The following is a 24,241-nucleotide window of genomic DNA, read 5'->3' as shown; positions in this document are numbered from 1 at the left end:
GGCTAAAGATAAAATCTAAGTTGCATGAAGCCCTGAAATGTTTTGGAGTTTCCGTCGGTAGAAACATCACATATAAAAATGAATAACATGTTATCTTGCAAGAAAAAAGAGAATAATGCTCATAAATGACAATAAAGATAAAATCTAAGTTGCATGAAGCCCTGAAATGTTTTGGAGTTTCCGTCGGTAGAAACATCACATATAAAAATGAATAACATGCTATCTTGCAAGAAAAAAGAGAATAATGCTCATAAATGACAATTTAGAAGGAAAGCCATGCCTATATTACCTCTCATAGATGATTACATGATGGCCGAGTTTTATCCAAGTTTCACCGGAGTTTCAGAGTTTCAGGTACGAGTACAGCCCGAAACGCAAGGTTCCTAAAAGTTTCGTGCAACATAGGATAAAACTAAAAAATATAACTTTTCACCAGCCAAGTTGGGTTTATTTATGAACACTATTAAAACTACATGAATATATATAATCGTCTAATTAAATTAGTTTCTTAAAGTTAGTAAATAACCTCAAAACATTGTTACTATAGTTCAAAATGATTTGCCATGACATGTATTTCACAATTGCCAGCAAAGCATTTGAAAAATGGTATGGAAGGATTTTGTGAATGACTTAATAACATCGCAAATAGTATGCATTCTCGCTGGCTTTTTCTTTTTTAGCAATGGTGTTTGTAACAAGAAACCTACATGTGAAGAACATCAATTTTTTGGAATTGAATTTTTTGAATAATTGATGATCTACAATGAATGAACCTTTGTTACATGGTTTTGGAGACAAATGACAAGGGCTTTACATGGCAAATGAGAGAGATAAAGACATTATATATCCTCTTAAAATGTCTAAGATAAGATATTATAATATATACTTTATAATGAATGCTACTCATACAAGGTTCCTTTTCATCAAGGTGAATGATTTTGAAGTGTAACTCATGGTCTTATAAGAATGAATAATCAGTAGTTTGGGGTTCTTTAAAAACTATAATAAATTTATTAGTACTTTTTTAGTCTATTTTTTTAATGCAAATAGTGGCATTGTTTTTATGAAGGTATTGAACTCCTTTATGTAAATATCATTAGTATTTTTTTAGTCTAATCTTTTAATGCAAATAGTGCCATTGTTTTTTATAAAGGTATTGAATTCATTTATGTAAATATCAGAATTGTGTTTTTTCTTATTTAGGTAGTACATGCAAGTACAATAGAACTATGGAAGTATGACTTAGACTCATAATGTCATAGAATATCAAATAGAACTAGATGAGTTCCACTAAAGAAATCATTGGGATTCTCCACATCCAGAATTTAATGGATCGAAGAATACCATCAAAATTGTATGTTCTTTCTCAATTGTACCTTTACCATCAAAGCGGTATTGACTCTATCAAATATCGTCTCAATTATCATTATTGTTGTCATAAAATGTAGTAATTAATTGGCTAGTTTAATGCTAGATATCTATATTGTATTTTTTGTATCTTTGTATAAGATTCATGGCCAAATATAAGGTTCTTGCCATTCATTTTATGTGCAATGTTGTTGATACTTTTGAGTGTATGGGCATATATTTTGCAAAGGTATAGTGTAGCTTAATTAATATTTAAAAAATACCAATGATGACTTGATGGGTCTATTAAATAAAGTAGGTAATATAACCCCAATAGAGTTTAAGTCCTAAGATATTCTTCACTTGTGACTTAGTTGAAGAAAACCAAATCAAATGATGCTAATTCTATGTTTTCGTTATTGTTGTAGAATATAGTAATTTATTGGCTAGTTTGATGTTTATATCTATATTGTATTTGTTGTATCTTTGTATAAAGATCACGGACAAATAAAAGGTTCTTTCCATTCAACCTGTTGTAGCTTTTTTTTGCCTCTTGGATTTGGACCATGAACAATAAGAATATAAAATTGGGTTTAAATCTTCATTTGATGAGAGACCAAGAGCCTGTAGTAGCTCAAGCTCTAGCAGTCATGGAATATGTAGCTGGAGATGTTACTAGGGTTATGAAGCTGCAAATTGTACTCAGTTGCCTGATGGAAGCAACTTTACCCAGCATTAAGAACCGTGATGGAGCAAGTTCATGTCCCTAGTACGTATGCTGACATCGCTATCACTGTTTTGTCTAATGGAAACAATTTTAGCAGACATCAAGATTCTACAATGGACCCAGCTTCAACAACGAATGTTTATGGTATTGTGGATAATTCTGGTTTGACCGACATAAGTAAATATGGCTTGACTGAACAAGAGCTTGCGGCAGATTAGGTTCCTCCATCAACATTTTACCAAGTTGCAGCTGCTAGTGGCAATTATGATGTAACTAAGTATATGGGAGAACAAGTCCCTGCAATGGATCAATCCTCTCTAGGTACAGATTATGGATCTACAGTAGCCACTGGCATGGCAGATGCAAACCAATTTGCTTAGGCCAAACATGATGCTAATGAGAATGGTAATATTGTGCCTGGAGAGAACAAGGAACATGAACAACAACAGTGTGAGGAGACTCCTGCCATCTCTATTGAAGAAGAAATGCTATGGAGCATAGTAACGGCAAACTCAACATATTTTAATGCATGGACTTCTCTTATTCAAGAGACTGAAAATACAACAAAGGAATATTTGCCAAAAATACGCAAAGTATATGATGCTTTCTTAACAGAGTTCCTTTTATGCTACAGATACTGGAAGAAGTATTCAGATTATGAAGCACGCTCAGGTAGTGCTGAAAAAATTGTTGAGGTATATGAACGAGCAGTCCAAGCTGTGACATACTCGGTCGATATATGGATGCACTATGAAACCTTTGCAATGTCGACATATGAAGATCTGGAGACCATTCAAAGGTTATTTGAACGAGGCCCGTCATATGTTGAAACTGATTACTTGTTCTATCCTCTTTGGGGTAAGTACATTGAATTTGAATATTCGCAGCAGGAGTGGAGTCGACTCGCATAGATTTACTTTACACAGAGCTAGCCCCTGGTCTCCTAGAATTACTATACTATAATTAAACATGTTAAAATTGGCAACTAGGACCAAACTCCATGTGGGTCATCTTATTTATGGCAGCTAATATTTTTCTTGGACTCCTCTCATCGAGAGGTGTAGGATTGATTTAAAGATCATCCGATTCCGATAAGTATTCATGGAGATATGAATTTATTTATGTTATGGGACAATTTGTAAGGTCGGCCAACAACTAAATTGCCCCCACTTGTGCTCCACATTTTGGTATAAATACAAGTGCCTTGCAAGTCATTTACGCACACAACTCTCTTGAGATTTATTCTTCTCCACTTGTTTTGGGTTTTAGTGGAAAGAAGAATCTCTAAGGGAAAAACGCAGGTCTAGAAGGAGACCCTATACGCAGCAAAAGAAGGATGCCCTAGCCGCAGGTCTTGTGAAGGTTTGGCCGCAGTTCAAAGGGAGCTCTGTCCACTGTTTAAGGGAGCTTCAATAGCCCTAATCTTGGAGCCCTAGCCGTAGTCTATTCATAGACTAACGCAGTGCTATCATGCCCTAAACGCAGGTCATATCAAGCCCTAGCTAAATGCAGTCATGCCCTAATCCATATGTTGTTTTGGAAGGGTTTGAGACAGCCCTTAGACACAGCAAAAGGGGTGCCCTGGCCACAGTGAAAAGGATCCTATACGTTCCCCATAAAGGCTCCTATACGCTGCCCATAACTGCTCCTATACGCTGCCCATACCTACTCCTATACGCTGCAAGGCAACCCTAACCACAACAAGAGAAGATCTCTAGTGACAGCGTGAAGAATGAATGTGTTTGGGTGTTGGCAAGTGCTATTAGTTAGGCATTTGGATGCCACAGTTGTGTTAGGGAGATAGGTAAAAGCGTTGGGCTTGAAACTACCTCAAAGGGGCAGCATGGAGGGCAACATCTTTGTGGAAGACAACAATAGTCCTTGAGTGCAATTCTAGGCCAATTTTGATGGGTTGTTAGGGACTGTGGTTAGTACCCTAACCAGTCCTAGAATTGCAGCAGTGCAGAGTAAGTACAACAACATAATGATATGATAGGTGGCAGCGTGATGAAGGCAACATGGTGCAATATGGTGCAACAATGAGACAACATGGTAATGATGGACATATATCAACAGCAAGAATGTATTGCAAGAACAGGATGATGAGGTTTGCAACAACAGGATAATGAGGTATTGCAACATGCATTTGGGTGCAACATAGTGCAATGAAGCGCTGAACATAGTGCAACAGTGCAATGATGGGTATAGTCATGATTAGTATGAGATGCAACATAGTGATGTGAGGTGTGACATGATGATGAGGTGCATCATGGTGATGGAGTCACCTTGGAGAATCAGTTGAAGCAACATGTCTTCAACTGAGTTAAGCTACCTCATGTATCATCTTCTTAGAGATGATCTATGCTCTTACTTAGATAAGTCAAAGTGTTGACTTCTGTTGTATATGTACTATCTCTCTTTGTTGAACTATTGAAGAACATATAAGAATAATTGATCAAAGGTTTCCCCACATTGTGGTTTGTCCCTGGCTAGCGCTACATCTTGTGTTCTCTTGTCTTGGCTTGTCTTTTGCAATTTATGTCTATGTTCTATCTGCAATTTACTATTATGCTAATGTGATTGCTAATTTGGAAAAGATATTGGGTTAAGTGTGAAAATTGAAATAAATTGCTCTAAGCATAGAACATACCTAAACTTAACACATGCCAACATGGAACATTCGCTAGGGAGTTCTAAATCAGCAATGTCAATATTTGAAACAACTTTTGCAACTAAGAAAGCAAAAGAACAGTCACAGTCACTGCCTCTGTTGTATATTTAGTACTCTCGTTTTCTTCAGCTAGCTGCAGGCAATGCAAATAAAGCAAGAGAAGTTTTGAATGAAGCACTGGAGTATTTGCCTTTTTCAATGACTCTTCTCGAGGTAGCTATACATTTAGAATCAAGAAATCCAGGTTCTAAACAAATTGAGTACTTAGATTCTGTTGTAAAAAAGAAAATGTTGAACCCAAAGCCCGATGGATCCTATGAATTAAGTGTTGCAGATCGAGAGGAGATACGAAGCATATTTTTAGAGTTTGTTGACATCTTTGGAGATATTCATGCTATAAAGAAGGCAGAATTCCATCGTAGGCAGTTCTTTCAATCTCTTATGAATCTAGGAAACGATCCCTAGATGGTATTGCATCAGATTAGACTAAAGTTGTGAAGACATACACAATTGCTCCTGCTGCTGTATCTCCTGCACAATCTGGTATGTCGCTTTATCCAAATGGACAGGCCCAGTGGGGTGCAGGCTATGCTCAGCAGTCTCAAAGTTGGCATCAGCCTCCCTAGATGCAACCTCAACAATGGCCGGGCTATGGTCAACAGGGTGGCTATGCTCCCTATCCTCGTTATGGAAACTATGGGCATCCTCAACAACCAGCTAACGCAATACAACAAGAAGGTTATCGTCAAGGATATCGCTTGCACACCCAGATCCATGAAATTACGAGAGGACAAAGTGCACAACAATTAAGAAGGAAGGTGGTCCCGTAGGTGGATTCTGAAAAACCATCCATCTAAAGATCTACGGCCAAGATCATTTACGACATCACCCTCCTCATCTTAAAAAACAAACCACCTCAGGTGCTCGGTAAAGGAGTTTACGGTTTTGATCAAGTCCCGATTTTATGGAAGTGAGTATTCAGGCCCAATCACTCCTCCTTTATTATAACTAACGCTCACGTATGTGTATTCTTCATTTTTGGGTTAAAAGCCCAAATTATGTTGAGTGGAATCACTTTTAAAATAAAGATTATATATATATATAAAAGGGAGATTTTATCACCGAATTAGTTTCAAAATTGATAAAAACTATTTTGTAATTAATTGATAAGGGTTGCTGCCCTGTGATGGAGGAGGATAAAAGGAGGGAAATTAGATTTTGAAGGGGTTTGGAGTCCAGTCTTTATTACTGAGTTTTTTTGAAACCTGAATAATATATGTCAGTTTGATTCTAACATTGGTGTTGTAGTGATTTTTGTCAGTTTGATTCTAACAATGGTGTTGTAGTGATTTTTTTTCTCATGTGTCTCGGCATTCATATATGTTTGGATAGTGTAAGATACAACGTGTGCTTTAGTTTATGTTTTTAATGAATTTACTTCATTGTACTCATTAAAATTTTGTTGTAATCATTAAAAATTAATCTTGAAGCCCTTAATGAAGCGCTCCACATCCGAGAATCTCATTCATATTCTTCTTTTTCATCCATCATTCTTTCTACAGAGTTGAAGTACAAATTCTTAATTTCATGTGCCAAAACTTGTCTCCATTTTCTGCTTTACATCTCCACCCTGCAACTCTCATAGTCTTTTGGCCATTCTGCTTTAGGAGGCTAGGGTTTCAAAGCCAAAACTTTTGGTTACAAGCCTTCATGGCCTGTACTTTCGACCATTAATTTCAATCTTTTTATCCAATCTCAAGATGTCTCAGTCACTGGTTCCCTCACAACCAGGAACTGTCTATTGAGGTACAACACAACCCCCACTAGAGTGTGAGTTCTACCAATATTTTTAGTGTTTGTTCTTATGCATGTAAATGCATGTTAGTACATGCAACAATGATCAATATCAATGATACATTGGTAGAGTAGATATTCCCTACTTATTGATTTTATAGTTGAAGGAAATGAAATTGAATGGCGCTAATGTTTCCCTTGTGGTCTTATATTTGGGTGCATTAGTCTCATCTTGATAACAAGAAACTATTTCAATAATAATAACAACAATAATATAATAAAGCAATTATAGCGTGTGATGCATGTTGTATAAATCTTACAAGTGAAGGGGTTTCTCTTTCTTGGAAGTAGAAAATGACTTTGAGAAATGGAAAATGTACTACATAAGTATGAAAAACGCAATTGGTTTCTCTTAAATACAAATATAAGGAAATAGCTTATTGTGAAAAATGGCTAATACATGTATATATTTATAGACATGATGCTCTATTATTGAGGAATGGAGCTTTGTGTACATTATGATAGTTTTATTGAAGAATTAATTTGTTTCCTTATGTCTTAAAATTCTTATGATACATGAAAGTAGAGAGTACCATGTCTTGTGAAACAAAAGGTTTTTGTAACATATCTCATTTACCTCATTTACACACAATTATTATTATTATTTTATTTCTAAATATCAACCCTTTTATTGTTTCAGTCATCCTTATGGGTGTATGCATAGAGTTGGGTTACACTTTTTGGCAAGCGAGGTTGCGTTGTGGGTGAAAAAAGTAGCTCGATTGAGCCTTTTTAATCCCTCGATCGAGCAATCTTTAATCCTTCAATCAAGCTATTTGAGGACTCTTTAATGAGGATTTTTCTCTTAATATATCCAAGATTATATTTTAAGTCTCAAATTTGAAATATTCTACCTTGTAGAGCTCTTGTTCCTACTTTGAAATTTTCTCTTCTCTCATAGTATATATATATATATATATATATATAGTTTAATAAGTCCATATATATATATATAAACTTATTAAACTATGTAACTGCATTGGGAAGAATTAATAATATATTATTGTAATCCTATTTATACATCTACCATTAATTCTTCCCAACACAATTACATAGTTTAATAAGTCCCTAGTCAAAAGGTTTAAACCCTTACCACCGTCAAATTCTTGAGTTAACCACCTCATTACTTATAGTCTTAACATGTCTATTCAGAGATATGTGTAAACCCTTCTATTCAGAGATATGTGTAAACCCTAACATCAACGATAGGGATTTGATTGTACCCGGTCAACAATTCATAGACAACTAGGGTTCTTGCATTTACCAATGATTACCTTCCCATCCGTCATTTTTTGGTTGTTTGTTCATTTCGTTTGGTTGCCACTAGTGTTCCATGGCTCTGCAACTTATTTTTGTTTCAAGATTTTTCATTGATTCCAACGCTCAATAGTGCGTAAAAACTGCTATTAACCTATTTCCTTTTGGTATTTTCAAACCAATGGTTCATACCTCTTTCAACCATCCAAAACTTAAAGTCTTGTAAATTTTCATTGCTTGTTCCAGTTTTCATAATTTACAATGATAAATTTGTTTTCTTCACTGTTCTTAAGTTGATCGAAATAGATTTCGTTATATACTCCTGTAACTAATTTAATTCATGATATTCGGGGTATTCGTAGAGAAATCCTTCTGATATACCATTAGATATGGAGAATTGGTTTAGTCCTTTCGATTATTAGATGTTGATTACATGCCAGCAAAGTGAAATTGCCTGACGAATTGGACTATTGTGCATTGGTAATTACTAATAAACCCTCTACATCGTAACTTCTCATTTGTAAGTTTAAAGGTTACAGACCCCTTCGTTATCTTCAAGGGTCTTTTAATTAGTTCAAACTACCTATTATATATATTTGTGAGCGAATCTTTTGTTTATTGGATCCTTTTGTATAGTGAAATATATTTTCCCTCTGGGGTATCTTTCGGGGGTAAAAACCCTACCTTGTGAGAAATGCCCTACCTTGTGAGAAATGCTAATGGGAAGCTTCCAGGGTTTTAGGATCAAATTCTATTTAGTATTAATTTTCAAAATTTATCCTTACGACCATATATAGGTCTTGGCTCAATTTATTGCAACGATGTCAATTGTTTTGACATATATGACAATATACTAGGTTCACACTTGTAAACTAAACCCTACCCTTAAAGAAAATATCGATGGATTTTAAATGGTTTCTAGTACAAACCCTTTCTGGTCATTATTTGTTAGGGTTTGATCTTACAGTTATTCACAAGCCTTGATCATGTTCTTTTATAATATATGCATTGTGTTTCCAGTTTATGAGATAAAATCTATTTGATTTAATGGCCCAGCCATACTGTTTTACATACTCTGTCATGTGTTGGAATATATATCTATTCTTGTGACATGTCTTCATTTGGTTGTATTTGGGTTTTTCTCTTTATAGTATGGTTAATATTTAGGTTTTTGTCATCTATTAGTGCCTTATGCTTAGTCGAATTGCTATTCCATTTGTTTTTGAATAGAATAGGTTATTTAGTATTGTTTTCCTGTAAGGTGTTTATTCTCTCCTCCTTTGATTTATATTAACAAAGAACACATCCTCTCTCTTTGTACTTCCTTGTTCCTTTGTATGTTTATATTAAATTTTAAGATCTGAAGTGAACCAATACTTCACAGAGGTTTGTTCTTGTGTATAAATACTTGTTTAAATATATTGTTCATTTTCTATTGAACTTTAACAAAATTTCTTATGCTTATATTAATGACTTGTTGGATTTTTATGTAGTAGATTGGGAGTCTTTAATGAACCTTATTTCTTCAAAGGTAATTATGTAAAATTATTTCCTTCTCTTTTTGTCTATTATATACTAACTTTTAACTTTTCTTTTTCTACAAGTAGCCCTTAAGCTCTCCAAAAATGAACTCTCCTTTTCTCTTTCGATGTTTCCAATTCATGGGTCACTTATATAGTATACTAGATGTTCGGATACCTTTCCTTAGGTTGGAGGTTTTAAACCCTTGGTCTCTCGTTTTACCTAGGCATGATTACAATACTCGAAGACATATTCTCTAGTGCTTCTTATTTATTTTCTTTTCATATCTTTATGATCTAAATTTTCTTCCTGAACGGAAGTGATTTATCATGGCTATCAACCCTAGTAATTATAACATTTTCTCCGAGGCCATATGTTCCTTTCACTGGGTTTTTCTTTTCAATATTCAGTATTACGGAGATACGAGTAATGCCTTTAGACATTGATCTCTTTTTAATTTGTAAAAAGAATATATATATATGTATGTATGTATGTATGTATGTATGTATGTATATGTATATGTATGTATATGTATATGTATATGTATGTATATGTATATGTATATGTATATGTATATGTATATATATATACAGATACACACACACACATGCACACACACTCTTCGTTTATGTTCTTAGAATATTTTGTGTCAATTACCACTGAATATATGAAGCTATATTGATTTTATTTCAATTATATTTGAAGAACAAGTACATATATACATAGTTGCTTTGCATACATACTTTTGCTCAGAACTTAAATAATTTTCTTTCTAGAAGTAATATTATTCTCCATTATGACATTTCCTATACACTTGTTTGCATATTTTTCATTGAAATGATAAATAGATATATGTGTAATATATTTGTTTCTATTAAAATATATATTTATATGTTTTCATAGATGTTATCTTAAACAAGTACTAGTTTGAACTAACTTCTTAGATCTACCTTTATTCATATATGTTTGAACTCCTTCATTCCAAATGAATACTTTTATTCACTCATATATATATATATATATATTTCTACACTTTGCTATATGTTCAGTCTCAAATATTTGTTTCTATTCAAACATGACTTAAATAGTAACAAAATGTTATGCAACTAGCTCACAAATAGATAGATCAACGACTTAAAAATTATCCTCTTCGAGGGGAAACCTCATTTACATTACATAAATAAACAATTCTTGAATGATACAAATGACAAGACCTCTTTTGTATATATAGGAGTCTAAGGGGTCACAATATAATCAGAACCTACATAACAATAATAATGTAAGGGCACAACAATAACACTTGTGGGCTTCTATGGGGCACAACACTAATAATATTGGGGCTACATGGGCATAATAATAATAATATGGGGGCTACATGGGAACAACAATAACAATAAGGGGGATACACTAGTATTATAGGTACCTAACATGCCCCTCTCCTTCAAAAAAGTGTTGTCCTCAACGCTTGAGTAGTTTTTGGATGCTCCTATATAAAATTCTCATCCTCCCATGGGGAACCTTCAACGGGAAAGTTCTTCCACTTAGTTAGATACTCTGAACTTGATCGATTTTGTAGTTGTTGAATTCTCGTTTCTGTGACTGCTTTAGACTCAAATACGATTTTTCCTTCTTCGTCAAGTTTTGACAACAATGTTTGAACTAGAAGCTTGTCATCTATAGCTTTTTTTAAGCATGAAACATGGAAAACTGGGTGTACTCGAGAAGATGCAGGAAACTCCAATTTGTATTCCATAGTACCAATCTTTTGCAATACCTTGTAAGGATCGTAGTACTTGGGTGATAATCTATTATCCTTCTTAGCTTTCTTGAGAGGCATTTGTTTGTATGGTCACAGCCATAAAAATACCTAGTCACTTACATCAAAACTTCTTTTAGTGCGATGTTGATCTGCCGGTTGTTTCATTCAATTCCGTGCCATAGTGGTGTTAAGAGTTGGAGAACTTGTTGATGCTCGATGTGATATTCCACCAGTTTAACCTTAGAAATTTCTCTTAAATATGATGTGATGGATGGTGGATGATATCCATAAAGTGCCATAAATGGGGTCTCTTTTGTTGCCGTATGGAAGAAGGTGTTATACCACAATTCAGCTAGAGGTGACCACTTGACCCATTGTGTTTGTTTGTCATATACAAGGCAACTAAGATATCCTTCCAAACATTTGTTCACTATCTCATTTTTCCCATCAGATTGAGGATGATAAAATGAGCTATGAGATAATTGAGTACCAAGACAAGAAAACAATTCCGTCCAAAATTTCCAGTGAAAATAGGATCTTTGTCACTTACTATAATCTTTGGCTTCCATGAATCTTTTGAATTGTTTCCATAAATGCAGTAGAAACTGTGCTGGCTTTAAAAGGATGAGATAGGGCATTATAAGCTAACAAGTTCTCTGCTTGATAACTTCTTGTGATGTACTTTTACTTCTTATCTTATAGTATTTTCTTTGTTAGCTTATTAATGTGTTCTTTTCATCAAGAAAATTACTAATATGCACAATAAGAGAGAAGTGACAAAGTATGTAGTCTTTCTCAGCCAGGGCCAAAACCTCTCACCTCTTGAGAGGAAAACCCGATCAAAATTATTCTTCTAGATCTTCAACTGATAAGTACCAAGAGCAGGACACAGACCCTTGACTCTAGTATCCTCCCAAGAACCTTGTCACTAACCTTGATTCTCTACCTCTTCCCTTTCTTGTCTTTCTTGCCCCTTCTAGAGAAACTCGGTCTCTATCCTTCACACTACTCCTTCTTGACTTCCTCTAGAGAATCTTGGTCTGTAGGCTTCTATATCTACCTTTCAGAAGAATCCTTCTCCTTTTCTTGCTGGGAAGAAACTTCACTGCCCCAGAGGAAACCTTCCTTCGCTATTCCAGAAGAAACCCTACTTTATTGACCCAAAAGAATATCTCTTTCGCTGATCCAAAAGAGTCTCTACTTCACTGACCTAGAAGAATCCTCCTTTGCTTGCCCAAAAGAAACCCTTTCTTCGTACTTCTTCTTGACCCATTTTTCGCACTGTTGTTTCACCCTTTCTTCACACTTATGTTTCACTTCTCCTTCGCACTTCTTGTTGTCGAAGTTAGATTGAATTGCTTGCTTCAAATGGAGAACACGTGTGTGTATATATACACCTCACCATATGTCCTTTAGGTTGACATGACTACTAGAAGTAGGCTGACTTGTTCTAGAGAGTTCCTTAATCGTTTGTAGGCCGACTTGAAGAGGATATATGACCTGTTCTTGGAGGATACTTTACATAGACAATATTGATCTTTTACAAAGTATAACATGATTTCATTACATGACAAAGACTCTAACATTTTATGACTAGATGACAAATAAATCCTAACTACTCTCAATGGGATTCTTGACTCAAAAACAAAATCCCTTGCTCATGAAACCCATGAAGCAAGTCAATAAATAATTTTATTTTTCTTATTTGCATCTCATTACATAAAATCATAGTTACACTTTTCAACATATTCCACCGCTTGAACCTTAGAACTTTCTCTTAAATATGATGTGATGGATGGTGGATGATATCCATAAAGTGCCATAGATGGGATCTTTTTTGCTGCAGTATGGAAGGACGTGTTATACCACCATTCAACTAGAGGTAACCACTTGACCCATTGTGTTTGTTTGTCAGATACAAAGCAACAAAGATATCCTTCCAAATATTTGTTCACTATTTCATTTTTCCCATCAGATTGAGGATGATAAGATGAACTATGAGCTAATTGAGTACCAAGACAAGAAAATAATTTTGTCCAAAAATTTCCAGTGAAAATGGGATCTTTGTCACTTACTATAATCTTTGGATTTCCATGAAGCTTTTGAATTGTTTCCATAAATGTAGTAGCAACTGTGTTGGCTTTAAAAGGATGATATAATGCAAAAAAGTGTGCAGTAAGTCTTTCAACTACCACCATGATGACACTCTTTTCTTCAAACTTTGGTAAACCTGTAATAAAATACATTGATACCTCCTCCCAACGCTGACTTGGAATGGCTAAAGGTTCATTAGGGGAATTTTGAGGTCTAAAATGGGTCTCCTAAGAAAAATGTACAACCAAAATAAACTTTATAAGAACCAATAAGATTCAAGATGATGATGTCAACCATGGGGGATGATTCACCATTTTTGGAGTAAAATGGTAAAAAGATTAAAAAATAATAAAATAATAAAACTTATTTTTCAACTCGTATTTTCAACTTATCTCCATAATTTTTTACTCAAATTTCAAGCAAGAGCACTCGTTGGATGCAAAATTTAATTCCTCATCTAAAGAGTACCCATGTTGTATACTTTTGATGGACCCTGGTACACGAAAAATGAGAAATATATGAAAAAACATGATTGCAATCATGTTTTTCATGTATTTCTCATTTTTCATGTAGCAGGGCGCATAGAAAGTATGAAACATGGGTATTCCTTTGATAATGAACCAAATTCTGCATCCAACGAATGTTCTTTCTCGAAATTCGATTAAACCCATAGGGAGATAAGTTGAAAATACGAGTTGAAAAAATAGTTGTTTTCTTTTTTCCCTCTAAAATTTGATGATGTAATCTAATCTTATTTTATTATTTGCAATATTATTTTATAATTTCCTTAGGAGACCCATTTTAGACCTCAAAGTTCCCCTAATGGTAGTAGACCCCCGAGGTCTTATCTATGTTGGGTTGTGTTATATTCCTTCCATGACTAGCCCACGTAGTTAACCGAGGGGGGTTTGAGGGGTACCCATAACCCCACTTTATGGGGTCTAGGGCAGTACCCCGGAAAATTTTGGTTTTGGACCCTATGTTAGGATGGGCAGACCCACCTATGGTTTTGTGCATTATTGTCGCACATATTTTTTGGACGCGATGGTTTTCGGTCCATGGTATTGGATGCTTCAACATGTATAAATATGTATTATAACATTGAAAGGAACATAATGAAAAATCAAGCTGGTAGTCCCGGTTTTGAGATCCAGGGGAAAATCTCTATGTATATGTGTTTTATGTGTTATGCTCTCGCATTGTTTATTTTTTGTGTTTTAGAATTCGTATGCAGGTAATTTCTATACGGGATTAAAACCTACATTTGGTATCAGAGTAGTTTTGGCTTCAAGGGGACGCCTTTGTTGCTTAGGGGTTTCACTCGGGCTTGTAGTAGACCCTGTTCAGTGGGAGATCTGCAAGATCGATTCTGGTGGTGAAAGAATATGGTGAGCAGTGGAAAGATAGAGATCGAGAAATTTAATGGTCAAAATTTTGAGTTGTGGAAACTCAAGATGGATGATCTTTTGGTGGATAAAGATCAGTGGATCGCAGTAGATCTGGGTACTAAACTAACGGGAGTGTTCGATGAAGAATGGAAGAAGTTGGATTGGAAAGAAAAGAGCACAATACGATTGTGTGTCTCAGATTCAGTATTGCTGAATGTATCAGGGGAAGCTACGATGAAGGCTTTGTGGGACAAGTTAGGGACTTTGTACCAATCTAAGTCTCTGGTGAATAAACTGTTCCTGTGGAAAACACTGTATAACCTGAGGATGAAAGATGGAGACTCGGTGACAGAGCAGCTGAACGCATTTAATACTGTGGTAAGTCAGTTAGCATCTATCGATATTAAAATTTCAGATGAAGATAAGTGCATCAGTTTGTTGTGTTCTCTACCAGATTCGTGGGATAGTCTGGTTATTGCAATAGGTAGCAATGCAACTGCCTTGCAGTTTGATGAAATAGTCTCATCCTTGCTGATGGAGGAGATGAGACGAAAAAATATGGAGAGCTAGAATGGTGATGCCTTGTCTGTACGAGGACGGTCCAAGAACAGAAACAAAAATAAGTCATTGAGTGGGAGATCTAAATCTAGAGGGAGATCTAAATCTCCAGGAAAACCTGTAAAGGTGGTGTGCTGGAAATGCGGAAAGGAAGGGCACTACAAAAGAGACTGTAAATCTAAAGCTTCTGATAAAGGAAAGGGATCTGATGATGCTCCTTCTGCAGAGGCGAAAAACACCTCAGATGAAGGTGGGGATGTGTACTTGGCTTCTTCAAGTACACATGTAGATCATGAGGCATGGTTGATTGACTCAGGTGCATTCTTTCACTTCACTCCCCATAAAGAGTGGTTTTGCGAGTATGAGAAATATGATGGTGGTGATGTCTTCTTAGGGGATGATAGGAAGGCTAGAATCATTGGTCACAGAAAAGTAAAGTTGAAGTTGCAAGGTGGAAGGGTTAGAACACTTCTGGGTGTTCTGCATATTCCTTCATTGGCCAGAAATATGATTTCTGTAAGCAAGCTGGATGATGTAGGTGTAAAAATAGTGTTCGAGAAGGATACCTGCAAAATGGTTTGGGGAGCACTGGTATTGATGCGGGGAGTTCGAATTGGAACTATGTACAAGATGTAAGGTAGCACTGTTATTGATGGGTGCAACAATTCTATGGTTCTTGAAAGTGGAGCAGAAAATCTAGTGGTCTCTGGAGAGAAGACCATGTTGTGGCATCAAAGGCTTGGACATATTGGAGAGAAGGGCCTACGAATACTTCATGGGAAAGGCATGGTAGAAGGTATGAGTAATAGCTCTCTGGATTTTGATTTCTGTGAAAATTGTGTATATGGGAAGCAAAATCGAGTGAGATTCCCCTTTGGTAGTAAGAGGGAGAAACATATATTAGAACTTGTGCACAGTGATGTGTTTGGACCTGTGAAGGTTCCATCACTGGGTAAGTCTGTGTACTATGTATCATTTATAGATGACTTCTCAAGGAATACATGGATATATTTCCTTAAGAAGAAATCTGAAGCCTTTGACAGGTTTAAAGAATTTAAGGCTCTCGTGGAAAATCAAACAGAGAAGAAGATAAAGGTGTTGAGGACAGATAATGGTGGAGAGTTTTGCAACAAGGAATTTGAAGAATTTTGTAAGAAGTGTGGTATAACACAACAGAAGACTACTCCATATACACCTCAGCAAAATGGAGTTGCAAAAAGAATGAATAAGATGTTGATGGAAAGGGCAAAAAGCATGCTCAGTGGTGTTGGGTTAGGACAGGAATTCTGGGCAGAGGCGGTGGATGCTGCATGTTACCTGGTAAACAGGTCACCTTCATCAACATTGGAGGATAAGACTCCACAAGAGGTATGGACTGGTAAGAAACCCTCTCTTTAACATCTGAGGGTATTTGGATGTGATGCATATGTACATGTTCCAAAGGAGAAACCAACCAAGTTGGATAGTAAATCTGAAAAGTGCATCTTTATTGGGTATAAGGATGGTTTAAAGGGTTATAATCTTTGGAACCGAGTCACACAGAAGGTTGTGTACAGCCGAGATGTGGTTTTCAGAGAGGTAAAATATGTTATTAAACATGAAGTCCAACCAAAGGAACCTGAGAAGATAGAGTTTGAGCTTAAGGAGGACGAATCAGACTCTACAACAGAGGAGGAATCAAAAGATGAAGAGCCACAAACTGCGGGTGTGAGAAGATCAGTTCGAGAAAGAAGGCAACTAGAAAGTTATAGTCCATCTTCTTTCTGTTCAAATTTTTCTTTGTTTGTTACTGATGATGATCCCATAACTGTGAAGGAAGCAGTGGATTCAGAGGATGGAAAACTCTGGAAAGAGGCCATGGTTGATGAAATGGCATCTTTGCACAAAAATGAGGTTTGGGATCTGGTGGAGTTGTCGACTGGAAGGAAACCCATTGGAAACAAATGGGTGTTCAAAAAGAAGACAAGTGCAGAAGGAAAAGTGGAGAAATACAAAGCTCGGTTGGTAGCAAAAGGTTATTCCCAGGTGCCGAGAATTGATTTTGGTGATATTTTTTCTCCTGTTGCCAAGGTAACTTCTATTAGATTACTTTTATTTGTTGCTGTTGCTTTTGATTTTGAGGTAGAACAGATGGATGTGAAGACAACATTTCTTCACAGGGATCTGGAAGAGGAAATCTACATGAAGCAATCTGAAGGCTTTGCGGTGAAGGGTGAGAAAGAACTGGTATGCAAGTTAAAGAAATCTCTGTATGGGTTAAAATAGTCACCAAGGATGTGGTATCAGAAATTTGATACATTTATACGGGGACTTGGCTTCACCAAAAGCAAAGCAGATCAATGTCTGTATTTTAAATTAATTGGTGATCATGTTATTTATCTAGTCTTGTATGTGGATGATATGTTGCTAGTTGGAAATGACAAAGAAATTATCTAGGATTTGAAGACCCAATTGTCCTCCAAATTCAACATGAAAGATCTTGGTTTTGCAAACTATATTTTGGGCATGGAAATTAAAAGAGATCGGGCAAAGAGGAAGCTCTGGTTAAACCAGAGGAAGTATGTCAAGAAAATACTGCAGAGGTTTAATATGCAGGATAGTAAGCCGGTGAAGGTTCTTATTCCTGTAGGTGTGAGGTTATCTGCTGAACAGTGTCCCAAGACACAAGAAGAGGAAGAGGACATGTCCCGTGTTCCATATGCAAGTGTAGTTGGTAGCTTGATGTATGCAATGGTCTGTACTAGACCAGACATTGCACATGTGTTATAGAAATTTTTGGGCACTGCAACCTCAAGCATAAATGTCCATAAACCAAGGGCTCCTAAGTCCCTAAAGGTGTTGTTCCAACCCCTAAAATAACAAGGTCAATTGATTACAGCATCTCCCAGAAGTTCTCCATGAAAAATTACTCATAACTGGTCAAAACTGGACCATTTCACCTGCTCCATAGGAAAAGTGCATTGCATCCCACCTGAATACACACAGTAGGTGCAATGCATGTCAAAAAACCCTTCTATGGGGTGTGATGGGTGAGAAGGCACAAATGGTAGGGTCAATCCGCAAGGTGGAGGAGCATGGAATCTTCCAGAAACCTCTCCTGTGACACTTGCCTCTCTGAATTCGACCAGGGATGAGTAAGAGATCATCAATCTCCAAGTGGAATCAAGAACTATCAGAGAGAAGACACTACTCAAATCTCAAAAGCTGACTCACCTCCCTTGCAGACATCTATATATGGATCCCTCATCCTAGAGATCGGGAGGCTGGAATTTTGTATCTTGTAAGGAAGTGCTGTTGGTTTCTTGGTGCAATATCATAGTGTTGGGTGATTTAAGCTTTTCATGAGGTGAAGAAGGGCTTTCTTGCTGAGAGGATGATGCTGGGTCAGAACAATTGGTTGTAATCCTCTTTGCTCTTTCTTGATTATCAATAAAGCTATTCAAGTTTTCCTCTACATTCTTGTATGATTGATGATTTATGCATTTGTGTGGTCAATGTACATCTGATCCTATATTGTTTATGATAATAGATCTATGTTCTTGGATAGTGTTATGCTGCTTTGATTCTACAGGTACTCTTTGAAACTGGGTAGATAAGGAAGCGAGCAGCAAAGACCTTCCAGAAGAGAGAGGAATCAAGCAAAGAACCAAGCGCAAGACAGAGTTTGGTCTCCTTATTCTTCTCTTATATATTTCTCATAAAGGAAAATGAAAGTAGTTTTTGATGTGTTTGTTTCTAAGGTAGCTACCAACCTTAGTGGGACTAGCAGCTCTGTATAGACACTAGTTTTCCCGATAACGAAATGGCGACTCCGCTGGGGAGTGAGTAGATTGTTTGTTCATCTACATTTGTTTACTTTATAAACTTATAGATGGAGCCTGAAGTCAAGCCAGCTAGCCTTCAAACTGCATTTGCTATGCAAGTGCAAAGTAGATCAACGCTGCTTCAGTCAATCTCCGGGTTTTGTTTATGAATAAAATGATTGATTTACAAGATTTCTAATTGCCCTCGTGGTGGCTCTAGTAACCTCCTTAGATCTACCCCTGTGATTGATTTACTGATTACCACTTGCTCGACCTAAATACCTGAACTGAATTGCAAACTGTGACCTGGAATCCAATGAAAGTATCGTCCTTGGTCCAACGCACTGTCTGTTCTTTGAACTTCAAATGCATCGCACTTCTTGAGTGTAGTAGGTGCGTTGCATTTCAGTTTCACTGTGTTATAGGTGCGCTGATCAGACAAGGCCTTGTTCCTAATTTTTGGTTTCTGTGTTCACTCTTTTCAGCTCTATTCAAGAGTTTTGCTGCCTGTTGTTAGTACACGTCTGTTTGAAATCCCTTTCCTTGCTGTTATTCCGCCTCCATTGTGCAAAGAACTATAAATGTTTTTATGTATTTTTGAGTCATTTTCAGTTCTCCTTTACAAAGAAGTAGCGTAATTGTACTGTCGTTTCTTCATTTGAAAGTGTCGCAAGTGTTGTTTTTAGTCATAGAAGAGAATCCGATTGTTCTTGATAGTTGATTACACTGTTACTCTTGTACTTGATTTGAGTTAGTAGTTTTTCAAGTGTCAAAAGAAACTTTTCAATTCCAAATAACAAAGTGTCGTCATTGTCCTCATTTTGTTTGAAAAGAAACTTATTAGTAATTGTCGCTTTGGAAAATAATTCAGATTTGCGCTTAGCTTTCTTTTTATCATTCATACATTAAGAAGGCTGAAAAAAAATACATGCACATGTATTCGCATTTAGACTGTTTGTTGGTTTGATTTAGGACAGTGCATATAGTGTGTGCTCTCTGCTCTTTGGTGTAAGAACGCCATCTTTTTCCTTGGTAGCTAGGATTTTCATTGCAAAAAGAAGATTAAACAACTGTTTATCATCTTAGATTGCATTTTAGGAATTGTAAATCTACATCACATGGTGAACCTGAAAGGAAAATTTCTTAAGCGAGATAAATCATAAAATAAATTTAATGAATCTAAAAACGCTTTGGAACCTAACGCACAACATCTAGAAGTCTAGGCTAGAGACGTATTCCAGCGTCGTAAAGCCTGGTAACTGTTGTTTTCACTGTTGGTTGGGTGATTCCTCCCCTTTGAGACGATAAGTGCCAGTACAGACTTGTGCTCCCACGTACCGTCGAGCATATTTTGGGAGACCACAATAGGCTTTATCCTTTATCCATAGGAAGCCGTGTCTGTCGCCTATTGATCGCAATGCACTGAACACAACATTCGGGAAGATTGACTGCCATACCATAAAAAGTATTCTGTAGTTTTGTGATTGGTTTGGTAATCCCTCTGTCTAGATTTCCAGAGCAGTCCCTTTCGTTCCTTTTCAGACTCCTTAATGGAAAAGGTCCATCTGAGCACTTGTCACTTCAGGCTCATTAAAATCGAAGGCGACTAGAGTCATCTTTTGTTTTTTCTCGACTCTTAAAAATTGAAAAAACAAGTTGTGTCAAAGCGTCTAAAATTCATCTAATTCGGAAACATACTTCCCCTTGATTTTTAGTTGATCGAGTAATCCAAAATCGTGGAAGAAAGTCAATTTAAACCCCGTCGTTCGCGGAGGCTTACGAGTCAACCGTCTTTGTCTCCAGAGTCGAAACTGTTACGGACAAAGTGAACTCGTTTAACTGGTTCCAAATCCCCTGATAAAGTTAGAACAAGTGTTCCGACACCATCGGAGACTCCGGTTACTCCAAACATTTATGGTATCCCTGCCTTTACAGAAGAAGTTCAGCAGCCACCAAAGGACAATAGAACTGATCCTAGTGTGAAAGTAAACACTTGTGTTACTGAGCCAACTCCATTTACATCTGATTTGGAGGGTGTTATTCCAGAAACATCTGTCGCTGCAGATTCTATACCTTCTTCGGCACCAGAAATATTTTACAGACCTGACGGTCTTCCTCTTCCACCTGGTATGATTGCTATAGAAGAGATTGTGGAGGATCCTCCCTCGAGTACTCCATCGCGATTTGGAGTCGGGATCACTCTATATCCTTCTTCATCAGAAATTAGTCTATCGCCATCAGAAGCTCCTGTAGAATCGCTAGGCAATCTTTTGGATAGGCTAGAAATGTCTGAACAACTGTCGACATCTAGGACTATGTCATCCAACACAGAGATGGCAAAACTCCCTCCTGTCACTCCAACAATGTTCGTCGGCATACCCTCTGTCCCAACTAGCTCTCAATCGCTAGACGGGGCCCACTCAGGGGCTATTTCGACAGTATGGTCCGTTCCTGTTTGTTCATCCGGAATAGTATCCGGGAACTCTTATGTTGATTCTCAGCAAATTGATCCTTCAGGGTGTCAATGTGGGCAGTCCGGTCCTCAAGGGCAAGCAATTCCTTTAAGTACCGAATTACCGCCATATGGGGGGCAGTATACCCTTTCATTGTCTCCTCTGAGAGGACAACCATACGGGGGTTCACAACAAAATTCAGGTTATGATGGAATCACATCTAGCGGTTGGGTACCGGTACTACCTCAACAACTAAGAGTTGTATATTCGATGCAACAATGCTTACCTGTGTCAAATATACCGACTACACCAACTATTTTGACAGTGTCGCAAGTACAAGCGTTGCCCGTTGTATGCCAACCTTAGGTTTCTCAGGTGGTAATGCAACAACCTCTTGTCCCTACGACTCAACCACAATCGCCAACTAGTGGAATAACACAGGCCCAATGGGTACAATTACCCATTATATTGGTCAAACAGTCAGTATTGGACAACAACACATGGCTTCACAACCATGGCTAGTGCAATACAAATAACCACAATTCCAACAAGTATACCAAGGATCTGAGCAACAAATATTTGCAAATAGTGGGCAACCGTATATTCAAAACGGTCAAAATCAACCATTCTACAATGGTTATGCCCATCAGCCTTACCAAAGTTACCAACATTAAATGCATTATGCTGGTATGCAAAGACCAACTGCTCAGGCAATTCCGTCATATCTTGGGTATGCTTCGCCAAACCTGAATCAACAGTTACCCTTCATGGCAACTTTGGAGTTACCAGATCTAAATAGGTTAACAAACGATCCAATTTCTTACACCCCTTGGTGGCCAGCGATTCCGCATAAACTTTTGTCAGATATTCCTAAATTTAATGGAAATCCGGGTGAAGACCCGTCGAATCATGTGATGACATTTCATCTATGGTATTCATCAAACACCCTAAACGATGATTCGATTAGGCTTCGCCTATTTCAAAGGACGTTAACTGGTCCGGCAGCAAAATGGTATATTAAGTTACTCAGAGCTTCGTTTGACAACTTCAGTACACTAGCCACAACCTTTTTAACCCATTTTCAGTTACCGATAAGGTACAAAATGGGAACATAACTTCTTACCAATTTCAAGCAAACAACGGCCACTCACATATCCGATCATATTCATGAGTGGCGACGTCGTCATAGAATGATAAAAACGTATGTTCCTGATTAGCTTTTAGTTGAATGGTTTATTAAGTCTTTATTACCTTCCATTACAGAAGATGTGGCAAAAGGAGGAGTCGTCGCCGAAGAGCAAGTTATTGCTCGTGCGCAATATATAGACTTGATTTAAACTCAATCTATCACGCTCTGCGATAAAATCCCTGACGCTCCCAGACCGTAATTTTCTGTCCCCCCTCCTCCTAAATCGAACAATGAATCTCATGCCGGCGATGGCATGATTGGTATGACAGACACGAAATCGACAAAGGCTACATCTAAAAAGGCTCGTAAGATTTCCAGTCAGAATGCAAAAGAATAGCTTCTCGCCTCAGAAGTAAATTCCGTCTCGACAGATAAAGGCAAAGCAACCAAGCAATTGGGAGGCAAGAATAAAAACAAAGGGAAGAAGAAGAAACAGGAGGAATCATCACCTGAAAAATCTTCTGCAAACCCTCCTGGAGATAGGAAACCAAAAAATTCATGTATAATATGTGTTGAGGATCATTGGATAAGAGATTGTCCACATAAGTCTGAGCTTAAAAGATTCATCAAGAATTTAAAAACCTTGGCTGTATTGACTAATCCGTTTCTAAATCTAGGAAAAAATCTGGTTGCTAGTGAAAATGCTTCCCCGTCCCAAGTATTGATGTTGTCGGTTTTGAAACAGCAAAATGATGCTTTGATATCGACAAGGAACAAAGATTACGGGAATCCACAGCTGTCGAACACCATGGATAAATATCGACCTAGTAGTTCAACAAGAACTTCAACAGAAGTTGCGTCGCCCATCATTCCTGAGCTAACAATAAAACCGCCAAAGGGAGTAGTACACAAGTCAACATTTAATCCTCGTGCCAGAGCAGCACAACATTATAATATAGTGGAAGATCTGGCCCAATCGCCATACGCTATGTCAACACTTGAGGTACTGCAAAATTGCCCATCCCAAAAGCAGGCTTTATTATCAGCTATCGGTGGGATAGACCCAAAGGATTCTAATCTTATGTCCTTTAATCATAAAGGATACGATCCTCAGTTACTAGGTCAACTAGCTTTCCTCATTCAAATGAAAGCCCTCAAAAAAACTGTTCATTGAACAATTATTGATGAGGGGGCATCTACATGTATTATGTCAATGAGTTGCTGGAAAACTTTAGGGTCTCCAACCTTGTCACGATCTTCAACAACATTAAAAGCATTTGACGGACGAACGTATACCCCATACGGTATTCTAAGTAACTTGCAAGTTGAACTAGGAGGGAAAACAGTAGAAATAGATGTCGAAGTAATCGACGGAAACCTCGATTAAAACATCCTACTGGGAAGACCATGGATATATGCTATGGCTGCAGTTGTGTTGACCTACTTTAGGAAGACTGCATTTCTTTTTCAAGGAAAAATTACGATCGTCGACCAACAAACATTTCTCCTGAATAGTTCTCAAGTTACGGGAAGCATTCTGATGATCCATGGAAGCCCCCATATGCTTCAAAATATCGGAGTAGGCCTACTAAAAGACCCTATATTAATGGGGACTTTTTCCCTTCTGCCTCCAATCAATCTGGCGGAAGTAGCATCAGTAGGAACCTGCAATATGATATC

General features: G+C 37.1%; 2 pseudogenes; both read left to right on the top strand.

Moving 5' to 3' along the window:
- The first annotated feature begins 1,955 nt into the window (after window positions 1-1,955).
- Window positions 1,956-2,985, top strand: LOC149231892 (uncharacterized; annotated as a pseudogene).
- Window positions 2,986-4,745: 1,760 nt separating this feature from the next.
- On the top strand, window positions 4,746-5,575 carry LOC149231891 (pre-mRNA-processing factor 39-1-like; annotated as a pseudogene).
- Window positions 5,576-24,241: the final 18,666 nt, after the last annotated feature.

The sequence above is a fragment of the Pinus tabuliformis genome, chromosome J (genome assembly GCF_031772625.1).
Source record: "Pinus tabuliformis cultivar Carrire ecotype Pingquan chromosome J, CPIR1, whole genome shotgun sequence".
Classification (NCBI taxonomy): Eukaryota; Viridiplantae; Streptophyta; class Pinopsida; order Pinales; family Pinaceae; genus Pinus; species Pinus tabuliformis.
This window is presented reverse-complemented; position numbering and strand designations above follow the sequence as displayed.